The sequence below is a fragment of the Haematobia irritans genome, chromosome 2 (genome assembly GCF_050003625.1).
Source record: "Haematobia irritans isolate KBUSLIRL chromosome 2, ASM5000362v1, whole genome shotgun sequence".
In the NCBI taxonomy this organism is placed as follows: Eukaryota; Metazoa; Arthropoda; class Insecta; order Diptera; family Muscidae; genus Haematobia; species Haematobia irritans.
In genome coordinates this window covers 31,024,907-31,047,663 of record NC_134398.1, presented here as the reverse complement: position 1 = coordinate 31,047,663, position 22,757 = coordinate 31,024,907, and the positions used below count along the sequence as shown (strand labels likewise).

Sequence of the window (22,757 nt, the reverse complement as noted above, 5' to 3'; positions counted from 1 at the left end):
ACTGGGAGTAGAAATAACGTTCTTGATATGAATGCCAAAGCTGGTTGAAATCGGTTCGGATTTAGATATAGTTTCCATATATATCTTTCGCCCGATTTACACTCATATAACCACAACGGCCAAAGTTTTACTCCGATTTACTTGCAACTTTGACAAGGGAATAGAATTAAGTTACTGGATATACATGCCAATTTTGGTTGAAAACGGTTCAGTTTTAGATATAGCTCCCATATATATTTTTTGCCCGATATCTACTAATATGGCCCCAGAAGCCAAAATTTTAGCCTGATTTGCTTTAAATTTTGCACAAGGTGTGCAATTGCTAGTGTCGTAAAGTGTGACGAATTTGGTTGAAATCGGTTCAGTTTTAGATATACCTCACATATATATATATATATATATTTCGTCCGATATGCACTTATATGGCCCCAGAAGCCAGAGTTGTTCTCTGATTTACGTGAAATTTTGCACAGGGAGTAGAATTAACATTGTAACGGTGCTTGCCAAACTTAGTTGAAATCGTTTCAGATTTAGATATATCTCCCGTATATATGTCTTTCTGATATTGACAAAAATGGACATAATACCAACATTTTCCTTGTAAAATCGCCACAGCTAAGTTGAAAACTTTTAAAAATTACTTAAATTTTCCTATATTTCTAATACATATCTATCGACCAATAAATCATAAATACACTTTTGTGATGTTGCCTAAAAATTGCTGCAGATATAAATGTTTCCTATATTTATACCCACCATAGAATGGTGACGGGGGTATAATAAGTTTGCCATTCCGTTTGTAACACATCGAAATATTGATTTCCGACTATATAAAGTATATATATTCTTGATCAGGGAGAAATTCTAAGACGATATAAGTATGCCCGCCTATCTGTTTGTTGTAATCACGCTACAGCCTTCAATACTGGCGCTTCGTCCTGAAATTTGGCATAGATTCGTTTTATGTTTGCAGGCAGGTCAAGTTCGAAGATGGGCTATATCGGTCCAAGTTTTGATAAGTCCCCATATAAACTGACCTCCCGAGTTGGGGTCTTGGGCTTATAAAAATCATAGTTTTTCTCTAATTTGCCTGAAATTGGAAATCTAGAGGTATTGTAGGACCATCAAAAAGTGTACTGAAAATGGTGCATATCGGTCCATGTTTTGGTATAGCCCCCATATGGACCGATTTTCCAATTTTCTTGGGCATCTAGAAAGTGTATTTTCTATCCGATTTGCCTGAAATTGAAAATCTAGAGATATTTTGAGACCACAAATTGGTGTGTCGAAAATGGGGTGTATCGGCTCATGTTTTGGTATAGCCGCCATATGGACCGATTTCCCGATTTTACTTCTTGGGCTTCCAGAATCCGTAGTTTTTATCCAATTTGCCAGAAATTAGAAATCTAGAAGCATTTTAGGACCATAAAGAGGTGTGTCGAAAATGGTCCGTATCGGTCCATGTTTTGGTATAGCACCCATATAGACTGATTTCCCGATTTTACTTCTTAGGCTTATAGAATTCCTAGTTTTTACCCAATTTGTCTGAAATTTGAATTCTAGAGGTATTTGAGGACCTTAAGGAGGTGTGTCGAAAATGAGAAAATGAGAATTGGTCCATGTGTTGGTATAGCCCCCCTAAAGACCTACCTTCCGAATTTATTTCTTGGGCTACTAGAATCTGTAGTTTTTACCCACTTTGCCTGAAATTGGAAACCTAGGTATTCTAGGACCATAAATATGTCAACAATATATGGTGTGTATCGAGCTATGTTTTGGTATAGCCCTCATTTAGACCGATCTCCCGGTTTAACTCCTTGGGCTTCTAGAAACCGTAGCTTTTATCCGATTTGGCCAAAATGTAAATATACTGGTATTTTAGACCCCCAAAAATCTGTATCGCATTTATTTTTACCTGTCTATTATGTAAGGCATTGATATAGACCGATTTGACTTCTTAAAGGTATAGCAGCCACACTGATCACACAAATTGCTTGAAGCTGAAAGTAAAATTTCCAGATTTTACTCCTCGTAATCATTTAAATAATGGCGGTAATAGTCTACAGATTTAAGATTTCAAACCAACGCTTTATTTCATCACTTACACGATATGTTTATGATTTCTCTAAAACTCAAACAAATTTGTTTCTTATAAATCCAGAATCTGATCTAATCTTCATAGGTAGAATCTTTAAATTTATCTTCGGGAAGCGTACTGGTTGAACCGATCTGTTTGGGAGAATATCTGTCATCAAATCCCCTGAAATTCTATGTATTATCAAGTAAACCTCTACGGTGAAGAGTTTTCAAAGTAAACTATTATATTTGATTCATGGTGGTGGGTATTTAAGACTCGGCCCGCCCGAACTTACTACTGTATGTACTTGTTTTTTGCTAACATGTTGTTCCACCCCAGGTCATTAGTATGTATTTGGAACAAAAACCTTTATATATAGCACCCAACACATTTTACGGATGTGATATGGTATCGAAAATTTGGATCTACAAATTGGTGCAGGGTATAATATAGTCGGCCCCGCCCGATTTTCCTTACTTGTTAATTAAAATATTATTGGGAGGGGAAAATAAAAATTAGAGATTTTTGGGTAAATATTTGAGAATTAAATAAAAAAAAAATTAACAGACTGATCAATCGAAGTAACATATTGTCCATCGCCAGCCACAATTTTTTCGCATCTTTCTGGAAAAATATGGATACCGCGACTAACAAACGATTTGTCTATTGACTAAACTTGCAAATGGACCCAATTTTTGGCTTGCTCATAAGAACGAAAATGCTGATCAATCATGTCAATGTGTGATCGATTAGAACAAGAGTAAACAAGTAAACAAAAGGATCAATATCAGATAAACAAGGGCAGCAATATCCAATTAATTTTTACGGATTTTCCAACATGTGCCCGAGCATTATCGTGGTGCAAAATCACCTTGTGGCCGTTTATCATGCAATGCTCGGCTGAAATGTATCGGTTGAGTTGGATACCAATGTCCTGTCATCGTTTCCCTCGCTTGCAGTAGCTGAAAGTACACCACACCCAGCTGGTCCAGACAAATACTTTGGACTTTTCGATGTTTTTCGTTAAAACTCTATTAGTAGATTTTGGTCACCATCAAAAGTCGATTTGATTCAAGTTAAAAAAAAATAAAGTGTTGACGAAAAGTCGTTTAGTTCATTTTCCTCTTTTGTACCTCTACCCCTAATACCGCAAAACAATCATGGGAGATACGAAATGGTAATCTAGTAGAGAAAAAAAAATAAATCATATATACTATAAATTAATATTTAAACCTTTATTGGAAAATCACAGGGTCTCTCATATCCTATCACATGCTTTGCTGCCCAGCACTGATTGAAAACATTTCCCTATTGGAGAATTTCTAATATGAAAACCAACGAAACAATTTGTACTTTACTCCTTTGTTTATATTGTATTTTAACGCACGAAATACGAGTACTTTACAACTCTTTCGTATACACTGGATAGGAGTTTTCGTTTTTGTGTTTTTTTATTCTGTTGTTGCTGCTGTTGCTTTGCCATGCAGACCCACGAACACTCAGAGTTCAATGGTCTTTTGACACAAATGAAGATGTCAAGTTAAAAGCTACCAAATACCAGTAGCACCACTACCAACAGAACATCAAGCATCAGCAGAGAAAGGTACAATATTTCACTCATCATCATTATCATCATCGTACTCATACTAAATACTCCCTCTAAATATACACCAACAATACTCACAAAATAAATATAAATCCTTTATGGCTTTAGACTCATAAGCTGTTTATGATTGCAAAAAAAAGAGAGAATAATAGCTTTGTTTGCATGCCGGAGAAGCCTTCGTAGAAGAAATTATTAAAAATAAATTGTGTTAGGTTAGTAAATGTTTGTTTTGATTCTCATATATTTAGTTTTTTTTGTTGTTTTTCTCTCATGTTATTTCTCTTTATAGAGAAAGGATTTTAAAAGAGAATTTTACTGAAAATATATCTCTTGACAGTCTAAAATGAGAACAGAGATTGTATTTCATTGATTTGGATGATACAAGAGTAAATAGCAAAAACACAAAAAAAGCCGCCAACCTACCACAATGTAATTTTTGTTCTAGATAAAAATTGCATTTCCTCCGTATATATAGGAAATCCATGGTGTATACTAAAGAATTATTTAGGTATATGATATCAATTAAATTGAAGTGTACACAGTCTCACACAAGTTTACATACGATTAAAGAATTTGTATTTTATTGAAATAATAAAATATTATAAACTATGCATATACATGCTTTAATTTTTGTAAAATAATTTGAAAACATAGTATTTGTTAATTTTTAACAATATTTTTTTAGTGTGGTTTATAAAAAACAACAAGAAAGATGTTTGGTTAGTAGGTTAAAAACTCAGGGGTATGTAAACTTGTGTAAGACTGTGTATATAGTTTTTCATTTTTATTACAAAAAAAAAAAAAACAAATTGTTATGTTATGGACGAAAATTCTATAATTGGTTAAGCTTTTATTTTATTTTATTTTATTTATTTATTCATTCATTTATTTAATCAACCAACCAACGCCTTTAAGGACAACATTTAGTACAATGCATTTCATGATACATTAACATTTTCTTTTAAAATAAATAAGAAAATTGTGCAGAATTCGACAACTGCATTGCAGCTGGATGCGAACTTAAATAAATATTTATCAATTTATATCATCGAAGTTCTAATGAAAGTATTTGAGTAAAAATGTGTATAGTTAAAATCAGAGGACGTTTTATATTCAAACACGGAAGCATATAATCAAATTGGTTTTAAAAAATGGTTGAATTTGAAAAAGAGTTCAATTAAAAATGTAATCGATACAACATAAACATTTAGCCAATTGATTGACAATTTTGACGTATGGAGTTACACATTTTATTGATTTAATAAACTTTCAAGAAACACAAAAAATTTTTCTATAGAAATAAAAATTTATTTGTTGCTTTGATCTCAGCTTTAAAACCATTGTCTTGACTAAACTACAAATATTCTGATAATTGGTTGATAGTTTTGCTGCAAGTAGAGGATGCTGATAAGGAATGTGGTAATTCCGAAACGTTCGTCCATCCAACCATCTTGCAGTCTATAGGGCTTTGCCCAAATAAATTTGACAAACATTCTTTTCTTCTGTTGATTAAGCTACTCTTGTAGTATAGTCAACACAATGGTTTTAAAGCTGAGATCAAAACAACAAATATGATTGAAGTACAAACCCACAATAAAAAACAAAACACGAAATAAAATTTTGACAAAATTTTCTATAAAAATAAAATTTTCATTTGAAATAAAATTTTCAAAACAAATTTCTATAGAAATCAAACCTTGGCAAAATTTTCTATAGAAATAAAATTTTGACAAAATTGTCTTTCTATAGAAATAAAATTTTGAAAAAAATTTAAATAGAAATAAAATGTTGACAAAATTTGAAATAACATTTTGAGAACAATTTCTATAGAAATAAAATTTTGAGAAAATGTTCTATAGAAATAAAATTTTGACAAAATTTTCTATAGATATAACATTTTGACAAAATTTGCTATAGATATAACATTTTGACAAAATTTTCTATAGAACTAAAATCTTCAAAAAAAATTTCTATAGAAATAAAATTTTGACAAAATTTTCTATAGAAATAAAATTTTGACAAAATTTTCTATAGAAATAAAATTTTGACAAAATTTTCTATAGAAATAAAATTTTGACAAAATTTTCTATAGAAATAAAATTTTGACAAAATTTTCTATAGAAATAAAATTTTGACAAAATTTTCTAGAAATAAAATTTTGTCAAAATTTTCTATAAAAATAAAATTTTGAAAAAAATTTAAATAGAAATAAAATGTTGACAAATTTTAAAATAACATTTTGAGAAAATTTTCTATAGAAATAAAATTTTCTATAGAAATATTATTTTGATAAAATTTTCTATAGAAATAAAATTTTGATAAAATTTTCTATAGATATAGTATTTTGACAAAATTTTCTATAGATATAATATTTTGACAAAATTTTCTATAGAACTAAAACCTTCAAAAAATGTTCTATAGAAATAAAATCTTCAAAAAAAATTCTATAGAAATAAAATTTTGACAAAATATTCTATAGAAATAAAATTTTGACAAAATTTTTTTAGAAATAAAACTTTGAAAAAAAAAAATTAAATAGAAATAAAATTTTGAACAAAAATTTAAATAGAAATAATATGTTGACAAAATTTAAAATAACATTTTGAGAAAATTTTCTATAGAAATAAAATTTTGATAAAATTTTCTATAGATATAATATTTTGACAAAATTATCTATAGAAATAAAATTTTGGCAAAATTTTCTGTAGAAATAAAATTTTGACAAAATTGTCTATAGAAATAAAATTTTGACAAAATTGTCTATAGAAATAAAATTTTGACAAAATTTTTTATCGAAATAAAATTTGAAAAAAAAAATTATATAGAAATAACATTTAGACAAAATTGTCTATAGAAATAAAATTTTGACAAAATTGTCTATAGAAATACAATTTTGACAAAATTGTCTATAGAAATAAAATTTAGAAAAAAAATTACATAGAAATAAAATATTGACAAAATTTTAAATAGAAATAACATTTTGACAAAATTTTCTATAGATATAAACTTCTGACAAAATTTTCTATAACAGGTTGGCTGATAAGTCCCCGGTCTAACAAAGAAAAACACATTTTTTTGTCAAAATTCGTTTTTATTATTCAACATAGTGCCCTTCAAGAGCGATACAACGATTATAACGACCTTCCAATTTTTTGATACCATTTGGTAGTACTCCTTCGGTTTTGCCTCAAAATAGGCCTCAGTTTCAGTCACTGTTGATGGTTTTTCCCTTCTCAAGATAATCGATAAAAATTATTCCATGCGCATCCCAAAAAACAGAGGCCATTACTATGCCAGCGGACTTTTGAGTCTTTCCACGCATCGGAGACGGTTCACCGGTCGCTGTCCACTCAGCCGAGTGTCGCTTGGACTCAGGAGTGTAGTGATGGAGCCATGTTTCATCCATTGTCACATATCGACGGAAAAACTTGGGTGTATTACGAGTTAACAGCTGTAAACACCGCTCAGAATCATCAACACGATGTTGTTTTTGGTCAAATGTGAGCTGGCGCGGCACCCATTTTGCACAGAGCTTCCGCATATCCAAATATTGATGAATGATATGACCAACACGTTCCTTTGATATCTTTAAGGCCTCTGCTATCTCGATCAACTTCATTTTACGGTCATTCAAAAACATTTTTGGATTTTGTTGATGTTTTCGTCGGTAACCAGCTTTTCCGGGCGTCCGGGTGAACGCAGTCACCTCCTCCGTGCTCATTTCACCACGCTTGAATTTTGCATACCAATCAATTATTGTTGATTTCCCTGGGGCAGAGTCCGGAAACTCATTATCAAGCCAAGTTTTTGCTTCCACCGTATTTTTTCCCTTCAGAAAACAGTATGTTATCAAAACACGAAATTCCTTTTTTTCCATTTTTTTGACAATAAATATAGAAATAAAATTTTGACAAAATTTTCTATAGAAATTAAATTTTGACAAATTTTTCTATAGAACTAAAATTTTGACAAAATTTTCTATAGAAATAAAATTTTGATAAAATTTTCTATAGAAATAAAATTTTGATAAAATTTTCTATAGAAATAAAATTTTGATAAAATTTTCTATAGAAATAAAATTATGACAAAATTTGCTATAGAAATAAAATTTTGACAAAATTTTCTATAGAAATTAAATTTTGACAAAATTTTCTATAGAACTAAAATTTTGACAAAATTTTCTATAGAACTAAAATTTTGACAAAATTTTCTATAGAACTAAAATTTTGACAAAATTTTCTATAGAAATAAAATTTTGATAAAATTTTCTATAGACATAAAATTTTGATAAAATTTTCTATAGAAATAAAATTTTGACAAAATTTTCTATAGAAATAAAATTTTCATGAAATCATTTTTTTACTAGGAGGATTTGGTTTTATATGTCTTTTAAACACCAATAATCTGTTCAAGTATTTATACGATTTTCACAATACTGACAACAAGATTAGTGTAGTTTTACATTCTTTAATTGGAAATTTACATTTATTCACTAGCAAATTTAAAACAGTCATTCATCCTTATATGATATGGACTAGATTTTTCATTATTCTTGAATCTACGAAGTCGCGCCTATATTAACAAATAGAATCTTCATTAGAAGACCCTACCATGTCCCGGACCAGCAATGCACACACACACACACACACCGTGTTTGCCATTGTCACGATATCCTGTACATCCTTTTGCTGCATGTGCAGCAGCAGTAGCATACAGATATATTATGTAGGTATATGTGTGAAAGTTTAGTTGTATGGGTTTTTGAACCTCTGTAGTATTTTGTAAGGAATATATTGCAGTTCTGGCAAAAACGCAATCATTTAGTTCTTGCACTCTCCGGCAGCAAGTTGTGTTTTTTCAATTCTCTACGTATTTTATCAAAATAAAAAACAAAATATAATCAGAATACACTTAGATTTCAGATTCATATAGCAAAAAAAAAAAGCAACATATATTTCATCATTGATACATGCAAAATCTTCTAGAAATCTGTGTTTCTTTTCACAAACAAAAAACAAGAAAAGGCTTGTAAAAGTCCTTTAATCGGGAAAAGTTTCAAACTATCAATCAATAAAAAATAGTTAAAGCAGTGTTTTTTCTTTCAATATAAAAAAATCAATTATTTACACTTGTGATTAATTTATATATGTGTGTAGAAACAAAACAAGGTGAAAATCCATTAAAATTGTTTTGAAAAAATAAAGAAAAAATGGTGAAAAAAGTATAGCATTCTTTTAGGTGTTAACATTTTGGAATTCATCATAAAATATCATAAAAAAGTAATAAAATCTACTGTGCCAATTTTAAATAAATATAAATTTTAATTTATTGAAATTCTATTTTTCATTTGGGCCCACACCCATTTTTCAGCTACAACTACAGGGCTGCATAAGGTTTGCCAAAAAAACACAATATAGTCACAAAATTTTTCTTCTTTCAGTTATTTGATTGTTGTATACATGCATATATCGTATTTAGGAGTTTTTGTGAAACTGCTTCCAGGAGAATAACAGGCATATTATACAGTCCTATATGTAACTGCCACTGGTGTGTAAATATCTCTCTATACCAACCTCCCATGAACATCCCTATATATATATATTTGGATGGGGGTTATCACTAGCATTATTTTACTTATACGCTGATGGTTATGGTGTATGTTTTCCATTGTGCATCAACACCATTCAATGAGACTATAATTATAGAAAAAAAAAAGAAAAGACCTGCATCTCTTTTTGCATCCTTATGTATGGTGTGGTGTGGCTGGCTGGCTGATGATAACTCCACAATCAGCAGCAATAGCATCCTTTGAATGCCCCCAGCCACTCACACTTACACACACACTCCACCACCACCCATCCACCCACATACTAACAAACATCTCGTATTACACTATAATGTTCCATTCGTCCATTTCATTTGTATTGCTGCAAGCATCCAGAGCTATAACTACTCTCTAGTATAGGTTGCAAATCTATATCAGCATCAGGGTTTGTTGTACTATATTTTTCATTCGCAGTGTATTTTCATTCTTGAATTTGTAAATGATGACGATATCTGTGATAGCGGCTGGGTTGGGGGAGGACTATAAAAACAATCATAAACAAACAAACCTCATGATGTGTTGCTTTACACACAAAAGCCGCTCCGATTTTGCCATCTTGTGGCTGCCATGAAAGTAGAGAATGAAATAGGAAAACGAAAAATAATTGCCGTTGCTATTGCTTCATGATAATGATGATGTTTGTTAGCGGCTCCAAAATCGCGACGCGGCCATTATATTATATCGCTATTCTCTGGTACATACTTTTAGGCGCTCATTATATTAGCTGCATTGTACACTCTCTTACAATATTGTTTCTCTTAGGGAATTGAGCATGTATTTCTCTTTTTTTTGGATTTTGTTTGATAATAGAGATGCAAATTTCAATTTTTAAATTTGCAAACAATTTTGAAATTTTCTTGTTCTCAATCTGAACTGAAAAAAATATTTACATGATATTCAAGATTACGAAAGATAAATTTTATGTTGTGCAATTTACAAAATATTAATCCTTAAATGCACAAGATCACCGATTCCTCCGGAAAAAAAATTTATATTATGCAAAATGGTAAAAAAGAAAATCTGCATACCAATTAAAAAAAAAAAAAGAAAAAAATATGTGTTTTTTTAAATAGTGGTTGTATTAAAAAACAGTTTTTATTAAAAAAAAACATTTTAATTTATGTAGAGAATAGAAATATTTTTGTACTACACAGTTTTTTTAACCAACATTACTTTCAAATCTGGTAAATATTATTTAATATATCGGTCCATAATTATATGTAGCCCCCATCTAAACCGATCCCCAGATTTGGTTTGCGGAGCCTCAAAGACAAGCAAATTTCATCCGATCCGACTGAAATTTGGTACATGGGGTTGGTATATGGTCTCTAACAACCATGCAAAAATTGGTCCACATCGGTCGATAATTATATATAGCCCCCATATAAACCGATCCCCAGATTTGGTTTGCGGAGCCTCAAAGACAAGCAAATTTCATCCGATCCGGCTGAAATATGGTACATGGTGTTGGTATATTGCCGCTAAGAACCATGCCCATTGGTCCATATCGGTCTATAGTTATATATAGCCGATCCCCAATCACACAAAAATTGGTCCATATCGGTTCATATTCATGGTTGCCACTCGAGCCAAAAATAATCTACCAAAATTTTATTTCTGTAGAAAATTTTGTCAAAATTTTATTACTATAGAAATTTTATTTCTATAGAAAATTATGTCAAAATTTTATTTCTATAGAAAATTTTGTCAAAATTTTATTTCTATCAAAAATTTTGTCAAAATTTTATTTCTATAGAAAATTTTGTCAAAATTTTATTTCTATCAAAAATTTTGTCAAAATTTTATTTCTATAGGAAATTTTGTCAAAATTTTATTTCTATAGAAAATTTTGTCAAAATTTTATTTCTATAGAAAATTTTGTCAAAATGTTATTTCCGATTTTATTTCTTTAGAAAATTTTGTCCCGATTTTATTTCTTTAGAAAATTTTGTCCAAATTTTATTGTTATAAAAAATTTTGTCCAAATTTTATTTCTATAGAAAATTTTGTCCAAATTTTATTTCTATAGAAAATTTTGTCCAAATTTTACTTCTATAGAAAATTTTGTCAAAATTTTATTTTTATAGGAATTTTTTTTCAAAATTTTATTTCTATAGAAAATTTTGTCAAAATTTTATTTTTTATTTGGACTATCTTACAATTTAGAAGACGATGTTAGAAAGTTTTAGGATACATTGCCATCGACAAGTGTTACCGCAACCCAAGTAATTCGATTGTGGATGACGGTCTTTAGTAGAAGTTTCTATGCAATCTATGGTGGAGGGTACATAAGCTTCGGCCTGGCCGAACTTACGGCTGTATATACTTGTTATAACTTAAATTTATCATTTTCCAAACGACCAAAACACACTTTATATCGAAAATTGAATTTATCGTCGTCATTTTGACGAACACAGAAAAAAATTTCACGAAAATTTTTCCAATTAAAGTATTAATCGAGTTTTAAAAAATATTTAAGTAAAAATTTAATTAATTCAACAAATTTTTTTAATTGAAACAAAAATCAGTCACAAAAATTAATTTTTGATCTAAGACAACATAGCTTATTTAGATTTAGATTAATATTTATAGCTTATTTAGATTAAAATAACATTGAGAAATAAATCGAAACTAAGTGGGGAAATATAGTTTGGTGCCGTTTTTGAATGTCCCTCTAAGTGGACATCGGTAGTCAAAGGGTTAAAGAAATCGTCCTTAAATTAACGGAAGTATTGAATCTGTAGATTTAGGATGAAAACGCTTTAATTATAGGTTTGATTTGGATGATTTAGCATTTTGGGTTTACATATTTATTTTTGGAATTAAGAAAATATTTTTTACTTTGAAGTATCCGTTATAATTTGGATGTTTAAACTGGCATTTGTTTGTATGTGAATAGCGAAAAAAGAGAATTAAAAATTCGATAAATGAAATCTCTATCCTAATTTTCATTTTATTGATCCTAGATTTAAAGCCACATAGGTCGTTCAAAAATGTCTTTATTTTAAAGAAGTCGCATCTATGGCTCGGAATCAATACCAAAATCCGTAAGTGAAGGTCAAAATCTTTGGATCCAAGTAAACGTTTTTGTTTTTTTTTTGAGTGTGGTAATCTGTCGCTTTATTTGTGGGTGCTTCACGGCTTGGTTTTACCCAGCAAAAACTGGGTAAGCACTAGTGATTCTTTCAGTAATACCGGTAATCAAAAAGTTACTACTTGCAGTATTACCTGGGACTTAAAAATAATAACTTACCTGATTCTTTCTATTAATACCGGTAATCAAAATCATATCTTGAGGTCCGGGTTCGCCTCTACAGTGGGCACCGTTAATAGTAGCAATAAGTAATGCCAAATTACATTTCAGAAAAAAAATTGCCAATAAAATATACCTTTGTTTTATAAAGTTGTATAGTACATAATTTATATTACAAAATAACATCATTTTTTGGATGACAAAACAACAGGGGTGAGTTCGCACTTTTTGGGTATCTTTATGGTAAATATATTATTTTTGGCGAGCTGGTATGCTTGCGAAGAAGTACTTATTTTTCGACTGCTGGTATGCTTGCACGGAAGTACTTTCCTCCAATGTCATGCCCGTGTAAAAGTATAACTACTGATATATGTACGAGGAAGTTGTTACCAATTTGGCGTAGGCATACTTGTACTCATACCTGGTAATAGGAGTTTTTGCTGGGTAGCTTCGTTTGCTAATATTTTTCGACAAATTCAATAAAATTAATTAGAGATAATTTTTTACTTCGAAATTTGAAAGAAAAAATTGGAGTTCAAAAATGCAAGAATGTCTTTAGTGACATACGAAGCTCATGATGAACGCATCCCAGCAAAAACTGGGTAAGCACTAGTGATTCTTTCAGTAATACCGGTAATCAAAAAGTTACTACCTGCAGTATTACCTGGGATTTAAAAATAATAACTTACCTGCGTAGGCAAAAAGTGATTCTTTCTATTAATACCGGTAATCAAAATCATATCTTGAGGTCTGGGTTCGGCTCCGTTAATAGTAGCGAAAAGTAATACCAAATTACATTTCAGAAAAAATTGCCAATAAAATATACCTTTTTTCTAAAGTTGTATTGTACATAATTTATATTACAAAATAACACCATTGAATAGATCCATGTCGTGGAGCGTGGTATAGTGTGTTAGATAACAAAACAACAGGGGTGAGTTCGCACTTTTTGGGTATCTTTATGGTACAGATATTATTTTTGGAGAGCTGGTATGCTTGCGAAGAAGTACTTATTTTTCGACTGCTGGTATGCTTGCACGGAAGTCCTTTCCTCCAATGTCATGCCCGTGTAAAAGTATTACTACTGATATATGTACGAGGAAGTTGTTACCAATTTGGCGCAGGCATACTTGTACTCATACCCGGTAATAGGAGTTTTTGCTGGGATTTGTAGTAAAATTTCCAAATTTAAAGAAATAATGAACTATTTTGTGTGAAGTACGAATTTAATAAATCTTTATACTTAATTTGTTTATAATTTTTCCGTTTTTTAATTAATTTTTTAATTCATTATAATAATTAATAATTACAAAATTATGACAGCAAAGGAAACTTTCTCCAAACATAATAATTTCGTGAACTATGTTCCGTTAGAATGAGACGAAATTATCCCAGCAAAAAAAGCGTCGCCAAAAATGTAGTGAAAATGTTCTTTTTGGATCTAGAAGTGGTCCGAAATTAGCGCAGAAACGATAAATTTAACATGAACTTGTCATAGGACGGATGTCCACCATTTTAACAGTCGTTGCACTGAATTTGCATCACTTCTTAAGGTATGATGCGAATTCAGTGTTTTGGATGTGAATTAAGAATTTTTGTGATATTTTGACAAATAAATAATTTTTTTAAATTGTGCAGCTAAAATAAAGAACTTCTTTGGGATGACATTTTTGGAAGTGCTTTTAAAGTTGTGCCTTTAGAAGAACATCCATTTTTTTGCTGAGTAAGTGATTCGTCTTAAAAATGGGTATCATAACATGAACGATTTTTTTTGGACTAACGTCAACTTGAATTTAATAATTCAGAAAAATTCTTTAAAATTAACGAAATTGTCTTTAAATTTGTTGTCTTTTTGCATCTTGATTACAAAGCAAAAAAGTGTTCAAAAATAGGATATGTTTTCAACACTTTATTTTAAAGACGTTTTTTACTTCAAACATAGTGTAATTTCTACTGGAAGTCCAGTCTGAATTTGGAAATTAAAGTTGTCGTCAACATGGGTTTAAAGAACTTATATAGCATATGAAGAAAAAAAAGGTGAAAAAACGAAAAATTAAAATTTGCTTCCTAGAATGAAGTAAGCAAAACGCACATTTAAAAGAAAATTGTGCCTTAAAAGTATCCTTACTTGAGTTCTCCGCTTCTTTGGCTCGGAATCAATACCAAAATCATTAGAGTAGAGCGAAAATCTTTGGAACCGGGCATGTTGTTTCACCTCCCAGAATAAAAGTGTCTCACCAAAAAAAGAAGTTCCGGAAGCGATGCAAAATAGGATCAGAAGTAATGAATTTTACATGGACTTGTATAGAATGGAAGTTATCTTTTTAAGTATACGCTTCATTGATTTCAATATTTCAGTTAATTTAAGGACAATTTCTTTAAATCAAAAATGTGTTTCTTTACTTTAAGGAAAATAAGCCTTAGTTCAAAGACATTCAACGTTAACGGAGGGATGCAAATTTACAAAATTTGTGTCCTAAATTTAATGAAAAAATGTTTTGTAGCAAAGATTATAAACTTTATTTTAATTAAAATTTCATTATTTTAAAGAAATTTGTCCTTAATATTTTGTATATTTCGCATCCAACAATTTAGGTTGCGTAATCTTTAACATCACGTAAATATTTTTTTTAGTGTACACAAAGTTCAACTTTCGGATGAAACATATGACAAAATTGAAATATCATGGATGTACAGAAAACCGATTACACCATGTTGAAACCTCGGTTTTCGTATTAACCGAAAATTGTCTCAGAATCAACGCAGTTGTTTTATTTTTCCTAGATACAGTTAAAACTTTATTTTCAACCTAAGAGACTTCGCAGAAAGGGGACAAGGGGGAATCGAAAAGTCGATTCTTTCCGGGTTTAGGGATTTCTTATTCGTCACTTACATAATTTATGGATTGCAGCATTATTTCAGGGGGGGGGGAAAAACTCAGATCAACTATATTTTGTGTTTGTGTCATATGTAAAAGGTCATGATCTTTTAAGCTTTAAAAGCACCATTTTGGCTCAGTAAAGCGTTTTTTCGATACTGATTTTGTATTTATCATACACAGAAAAATATTTCACGAAAATTTTTCCAATTAAAATTTTAATTGAGTTTTTTAAAATATTCAATTAAAATTTAATTGAATCAACAATTTTTTTAATTGAAACAAAAACCAATCACAAAAATTAATAGTATCCATTCATTTTTTAATTGGATCAATTAATTTTTTTTTATTGATACTATCATTTCTGTGATTGAAGACATTTCAATTAAAAAATTAATTGAATCAATTAATTTCGTGATAGAATCAGACATTTTTTTATGTGTACTTGCCTCTTAAGGTATTTTATCCCTTTTTCATATTCAAAAAATTGATTTGAAGACAAAAAGATAAAATACCTTTTGGTTTAGAAAATGATTTTTTCGATGTCGATTTGGAGCATTTCAACCATATCAGTTATGAATGAAGTACCAAACCAAGTACAAATATGCAATTCTGTTAGATCACTTTATCAAAAAAGTGTAGCAGAGATGATTTTTAATGCTTAATTTTAAAATTAAAAAAGTCGAATTTCGACTATTCTAAACCAGAATAGTCGGAAGTCGACTTCTCCCAATTAAAAAAAAAAGAAAATTAAAACATTTTGAAAATGTTTTGTTTCTCATTACACTCCCTAATGGGGGATCTACACAACAAATGGATGTGGCTAAATTTCAGTGTCAATGCTGACAAGAAGTTAAATCGAAATTCAATCGTTTTTGGGTGTATCAAAAAGTGCACCAAATTTGAAAAAAAAACTTTGCTTTCTTGCGTCGCACAAAAAGGCCACATCGATTTCCCCTTTTAATTTCAAAAAGTTCGATTAGTCAATTTTAAAGACTACACTGAAACAAATATTGTCGTGAGGTCAAAGATTTCATGTAAAACTACCCTTCAGTTTTTTTGGTGCCAATTGACCCCTTTTTCCAAGCAATTGGAATTTTATACCGGTCATGGGACTGGTTGTATTTAGCCAATTGGTAGCCACTTCATGAATTTGTCTCTAGACCACAATGAACCTATCCCCTAACCGGTTCAAATGTCTCTATCACAGGGTTAATTAACACATTTCTGGCCCTTTTGCATCTATAACAGGGACAGTTCTATTTTTAGATTTTTTTTCAGTTATATTTTCCCTACATTTGTTCATTTTCTACCAATATCACAAACATTTAAATTGACGTTTCAACGCTGGGTGTTCAATGGCGTTTGTGGCTGAATGCGTTAAGGCGTTTTGTTATGCTGCCAGTAAACCCAGGTTCAAAACCTGGCCGGAGCGAAAAAGTTTTTCAAATTGTAAAAATTAGATAAAATAACATAAGACAAATAAAAAAAAACATTGATAGAAATAAGAAGTAAAATTGGTGGAAAATTTTGTTTTTTTAGAACTGTCTCTCTAACATGTCTATTTGAACTGGTTAATTGGTGGGTTGAAAACAACCGGTTAAAGGATTGGTTTGTAGTGGGGGTCAATTGTATGTGGGGGTCAATTGACCCTTCCTATGACAACCCCATGTTAATTTCACCGGTCACCTAACCAGTTAAAGGACCTGTACCGGCTATAAAGGACAGGTGAATCGACCGGTTTGGGACCAGTCCCAAGAACTGAAGGGTACCTACACCTATAGAATGAATATGACCACGTCAACAATGTTTCAAGTGCATAATGCTATTTTTAAACGGGGAACTAGTAACATGTTAGTCACAACTAGGGCTAACATGTTAGTCACCCGGGATAAATTCCGTCCCAAAATCCCGGGATTTTCGGGACGGGATTTATCCCGAATCCCGGAATTTTTATTTTGAATTGTCGCAGAAGCGATGAATTTAACACGGGCTTGTCTTATGACGGATGTCCACCATTTCAACAGCCGTTGCACTGAATTTAAATCACTTTTTAGGGTGCGATCTGAATGCAGTGTTTTGGATGTTAATCAAAAATTTTTTGATATTTTGCAAAAAAAAAAAGAATTTTTAAATTCAAAATTTTCAAAAATTCACAATTTTTCTAGGATGGATTTAGCATTTTTATCGACAATATTTATACCCTCCACCATAGGATAGGGGTATATATTAACTTTCCATTTGTAACACATCGACATATTGCTCTAAGATCCCATAAAGTATATATTCTGGGACGTGGTGAAATTCTAAGTCGATCTAAGCATGTCCGTCCGTCCGTCTATTGAAATCACGCTAACTTCCGAACGAAACAAGCTATCGACTTTAAACTTGGCATAAGTAGTTGTTATTGATGTAGGTCGGATGGTATTGCAAATGGGCCATAACGGACCACTTTTACTTATAGCCCCCATATAAACCGACTCCCAAATTTGGCTGGCGGAGCCTTTTAGAGAAGCAAATTTCATCCGATCCGGTTGAAATTCGGTACGGGGTGTTAGTTTATGACCTCTAATACCCATGCAAAAATTGGTCCATATCGGTCCATAATTATATATAGTCCCATATCAACCGATACCCAGATTTTACCTCCGGAGCATCTTGGAGGAACAAAATTCATCCGATCCGGTTGAAATTTGGTACGTGGTGTTAGTATATGGTCTCTAACAACCACGCAAAAATTTATCCATATCGGTCTATAATTATATATAGCCCCCAGATAAATCTATCCCCAGTCACACAAAAATTGATCCATATCGGTCTATAATTGTATATTGCCCCCTTATAAAGCGACCCCCATCTTTCAATTCGGTTCTCTAATTACCGCGCTAAACTTCATATCCGTTGGTAATTATTTTTACACTTCCATATATTCCATATACCGGGAGAGGAACAGAATTGTATTGTGTTTTTACTCAATCCATGGTGGAGGGTACATAAGATTCGGCCTGGCCGAACTTACGGCCGTACATGGGAGTACATTTTTGGAAGTGCTTTTAAAGTTGTGTCGTTAGAAGAACTTCCACATTTTTTTGCTGGGGAGGAATACTAAACTGCACAATATCATCAAAAATCGAAGTAAACGATAAGGTCCTTTGTCATTGAGCTTAACATGGAATCGGGCAGCACTCAGTGATAAGAGAGAAGTTCACCAATGTGGTATCACAATGGACTGAATAGTCTAAGTGAGCCTGATACATCGGGCTGCCACCTAACCTAACCTAACCTAAGGTCCTTTGCATATTGAGTTCATGTGAAATAGAATTCGTGCCACATAAAATAAAAAAGAAATGATAAAAGGTCTGTCGAAAATATGACAAGATCGCGTTTATCTGATAAAAAAATGTGGATGCCTTGATATTTTTATTTAAATCGAAGTACAAAAGAATTATCACAAGTATACGAAAATACGCCTAATCTAATGCAATCATTAAAATGTTTTGCTGAATAAAATACGCGATATGAAATGGGTTTTTTTATTTTCTTTTTGTCATAATATTTTTGTTTTTCTTTTCTTCACATTGTTGAGTTGATGACTATGTGTTCGTTAAGTATGATAGCAATTTAAAATTGCATTTTAATTTACTCGTATGTTCTTTTGTTGTTTTTTTTGTTAATAAAATTTAATTAAACTAAATTGGTTTAATGTACACTGAAAAAACAGTGAACCCACCAGGAAAGATAACTTTCGATTAATTTTAGAAAATTTGGAACTTTTTTAGAAAATTTTAACTAAACGGTATTATACGCGCTGGCATCACTCCGATATGGCAAAAATAAGTAAATATTTTTCGACAAATTCAAGAAAATTTATTAGACATAACTAAATTTTTTTAGTAGTTAAAGAAAATTTTGTAGTTTTAAGAGAAATCTTGGAGTTCAAAATTGCAAGAATGTCTTTAGTGACATACGAAGTTCATGGTGGACACATTTTTGGTAAAATTTTCAAATTTAAAGAAATAATGAACTATTTTGTAAGAAATACGAAATTAGGAAATCTTTATGCTTTATTTGTGTATAACTTTTTCCCGTTTTTTAGTTCATTTAACTAACATACGCAAAAAATTATTTGACTAAAATAAACTTTTTCCAAACATAATGATTCTATGAACTAATATGAAGTTAATATGGCTTTAGTGAAATAGAGAGTTCACTTTTTTTTTGAGTGTACAACAATTTTTTTGGAGCTGTAGATTGTTATTACATAAAAGCCTCTATAATGCCTATCGGCGCTGAGGCGTCAATATACATATAAATTCTTTATATGTATAAATATTACAATGTTTTAATAATAAAAAAATTAAAGAATCCCGAAAAAATCTCGGGATCCCGGGATCCAGGGATTCTATATTTTGAAATCCCGAATCTCGAGATTTTTAAAAATCGATCCCGAATGACAGCCCTAGTCACAACCATGTTATTGTCACGGAAATTATGCTTTTCGATTTCGAGAAAAAAATAATATTTTTGCGACAACAATGTTCCCCTTGAATATGCTTTTCAATATAGAGTTCTTTAGAAGGTGATTTGAAGTTTTTTTTTTATATAAATGTATAAAATTTATATTTTGAAGACGGACTAAATATTGATACAGGTCCTTCTTGAGCAAATTTAAGAGCCACAGTTCAATTCAAAATAGTGCGCCTACACAAAAAAAAATTTCCGATTCTATCACGAAATTAATTGATCCAATTAATTTTTTCATTGAAATGTCTTCAATCATAGAAATGATAGTATCAATTAAAAAATTAATTGGACGTCAATTAAAAATTAATTGATCCAATTAAAAAATTAATTGATACTATTAATTTTTATGATGGATTTTTGTTTCAATTAAAAAATTTGTTGATTCAATTAAATTTTTAATTGAATATTTTTTAAAACTCAATTAAAATTTTAATTGGAAAAATTTTCGTGAAACTTTTTTCTGTGTAGTCACAACCATGTTATTGTCGCGGAAATTATGCTTTTTGATTTCGAGAATAAAAGAATATTTTTGTGACAACAATGTTCCCCTTGAATATGCTCTTGAATATAGAGTTCTTTAGAAGGTGATTTGAAGTTTTTTATATAAATGTATAAAATGTATATTTTGAAGACGGACTAAATTTTGATGTAGGTCCTTCTTGAGCAAATTTTGAATTGAACTTAGAGCCACAGTTCTATTCAAAATAGTGTGCGTACACACATTTTTTTTCTGATTCTAATTGATCCAATTAATTTTTTAATTGAAATGTCTTCAATCACAGAAATGATAGTATCAATTAAAAAATTAATTGAAGGTCAATTAAATAATTTATTTATCCAATTAAACAATTAATTGATACTATTAATTTTTGTGATTGATTTGTGTTTCAATAAAAAATTTGTTGATTCAATTAAATTTTTAATTGAATATTTTGAATATTTTTTAAAACTCAATTAAAATTTTAATTGGAAAAATTTTCGTGAATTTTTTTCTGGGTACTCAAATATATGTAGTAGGTGGCTACATGAGTTACGGCCCGGCTAATCTCAATACTTTCACACCAGGGGGGTTACTCTGTATTGCGATACGAAAGCAAATGCGATGCGATAGTTAAATACGTTAAGAGTACAATTCGGTACTCTGTATCACTTGCGCAAACGCTTTCGCAAAGTAAACTGAAAATATGGTAACGCTTTAGCAAAATAAAGCGAAAATATGACAACGCTGGCTGCACAATGTAAACAATAACGAAAATGATAAAAAGAAATGTCAAAAAATTGTAAATAAAAACATTTTAAACAATCTTCCGTTCGGTGCGTGTACTTTTAAAACTTGCTAATCGTTTATAACAAAAAAGTAATAATTATGGATTCGATAGCGTTATGGTTTGAAGAAAATTAACATGAACGAATTACAAGAAGAATTTTGCGAGATCGGTCAAATATACTCTCCCTAAGTGACCACGGGTAAGAAAATGGAAACTCAAATTATGTGACAAACGTTTTCGAATATTTCATTTTTATAGATTTCGTCTTAATAAAGATGCGTTTATGTATGTATTAAACGCTATTAAAGACGACCTCGTCGTTCCAAATAAATCCACAGCCATTCCAACTCCAATAAAAGTGGCCGCTGCTTTGAAATTGCTTGGACAAGGTGGTTATCTACAAATCGGCCAAGACCATCTTTTAGGACTATCAGAGCAATCTATGTCGCGCTGCTTAAAAGAAGTTTGCGAGGTGATTGAACGAATACTTTGTCCCAAGCACATACAATTTGAGGTAACTGCGGAAGAGACCATAAAGTCTACCAAAGTTTGGAACTGACGTTGCTGTGTCTGTAACTTTTTTGGTTTTTCCCTAAAACAATAAACAATTTAGATACAAATATAAAAATTTAATTGTGCTTACTTACATATTTGTTACTTTGCGATTGCTATTTTGTTTGCGCACGATTTTTGCGATCAACGAACGAGTTTGACATACGCTTTCGCATTATAGAGTGCGGTGATGCCAGATTTGCGAAAACTAGATGCGCAAGGTAGATACGAAAACGAATTACTGAGTACCAATTACTCGATTCGCGACAATTTTTCTTACGCATCGCAATACAGAGTAACCCCCCAGACCTCTGATGAAGATATTAAATAAAACGAAAGTTAAATAATAGATTAGGTGGCAGCGCGATGTATCGGGCTCACTTAGACTATTCAGTCCATTGTGATAAAAGTTAAATAATTGTATGGCATTTGTAATTCCTTAACACGTCAACCCTGCTTTGACTTTTCATTTTACTCTTGGTTTAATTATTTCCCAATGCTCTTAAAAACACTCATTGCTCTCTTAGTGTTGCGCCATTTACGTACTCGTAACATGTACTCTCAAATATAATATTCTCACATTCTATTTCCTGTTTGTACATATACAGACAAGTAATACGTTGCGGTTTTTTTTCTGTTGTGCTTGTGTGCTTCTTCTTGTTCTTGTTATGCAGCATAGCAGCATAGCGGTGTAAACGACTGTTGCAATTTTGTTGTTCCTATTTTAGCCGCACCCTAAAAATATGCTATAATAATCCTTTTTGCAGTTATTTTTTTCATAACTATTTCCTGTTTGTGCAATTTAAATTCGCTCATACTGTCTCTCTCTCCCACTCAGCGAGGGAGTGTAATGCGGGCAATGGGATTTAGAGTTGTGATTTTTCTCTGTTTCTGCAAGGTGTGTCGGTAAATGTAGTTTGTTTTTTTTTTTTGTTTTGTACTTTTGTCCATTTTATGAATGAAAATTTCACTACTGCATGCAGATTTTTGTATG

At 30.9% G+C, this 22,757-nt stretch overlaps 1 protein-coding gene and 2 long non-coding RNA genes across 4 annotated transcripts in view; 2 read left to right on the top strand and 1 right to left on the bottom strand.

Moving 5' to 3' along the window:
• Rbp9 (RNA-binding protein 9) overlaps window positions 1-22,757 on the top strand; it is a 69,799-nt gene that overhangs the window by 3,326 nt on the left and 43,716 nt on the right. The window lies entirely within an intron of this gene.
• LOC142223852 (uncharacterized) lies at window positions 21,014-21,839 on the top strand. The gene is made up of 2 exons (XR_012718929.1): window positions 21,014-21,410; window positions 21,470-21,839. It is a non-coding gene; the product is annotated as an uncharacterized LOC142223852 (long non-coding RNA).
• On the bottom strand, window positions 21,432-22,065 carry LOC142223851 (uncharacterized). Its single transcript, XR_012718928.1, has 2 exons — window positions 21,859-22,065; window positions 21,432-21,803 (listed from the first exon to the last, which is right to left on the bottom strand). It is a non-coding gene; the product is annotated as an uncharacterized LOC142223851 (long non-coding RNA).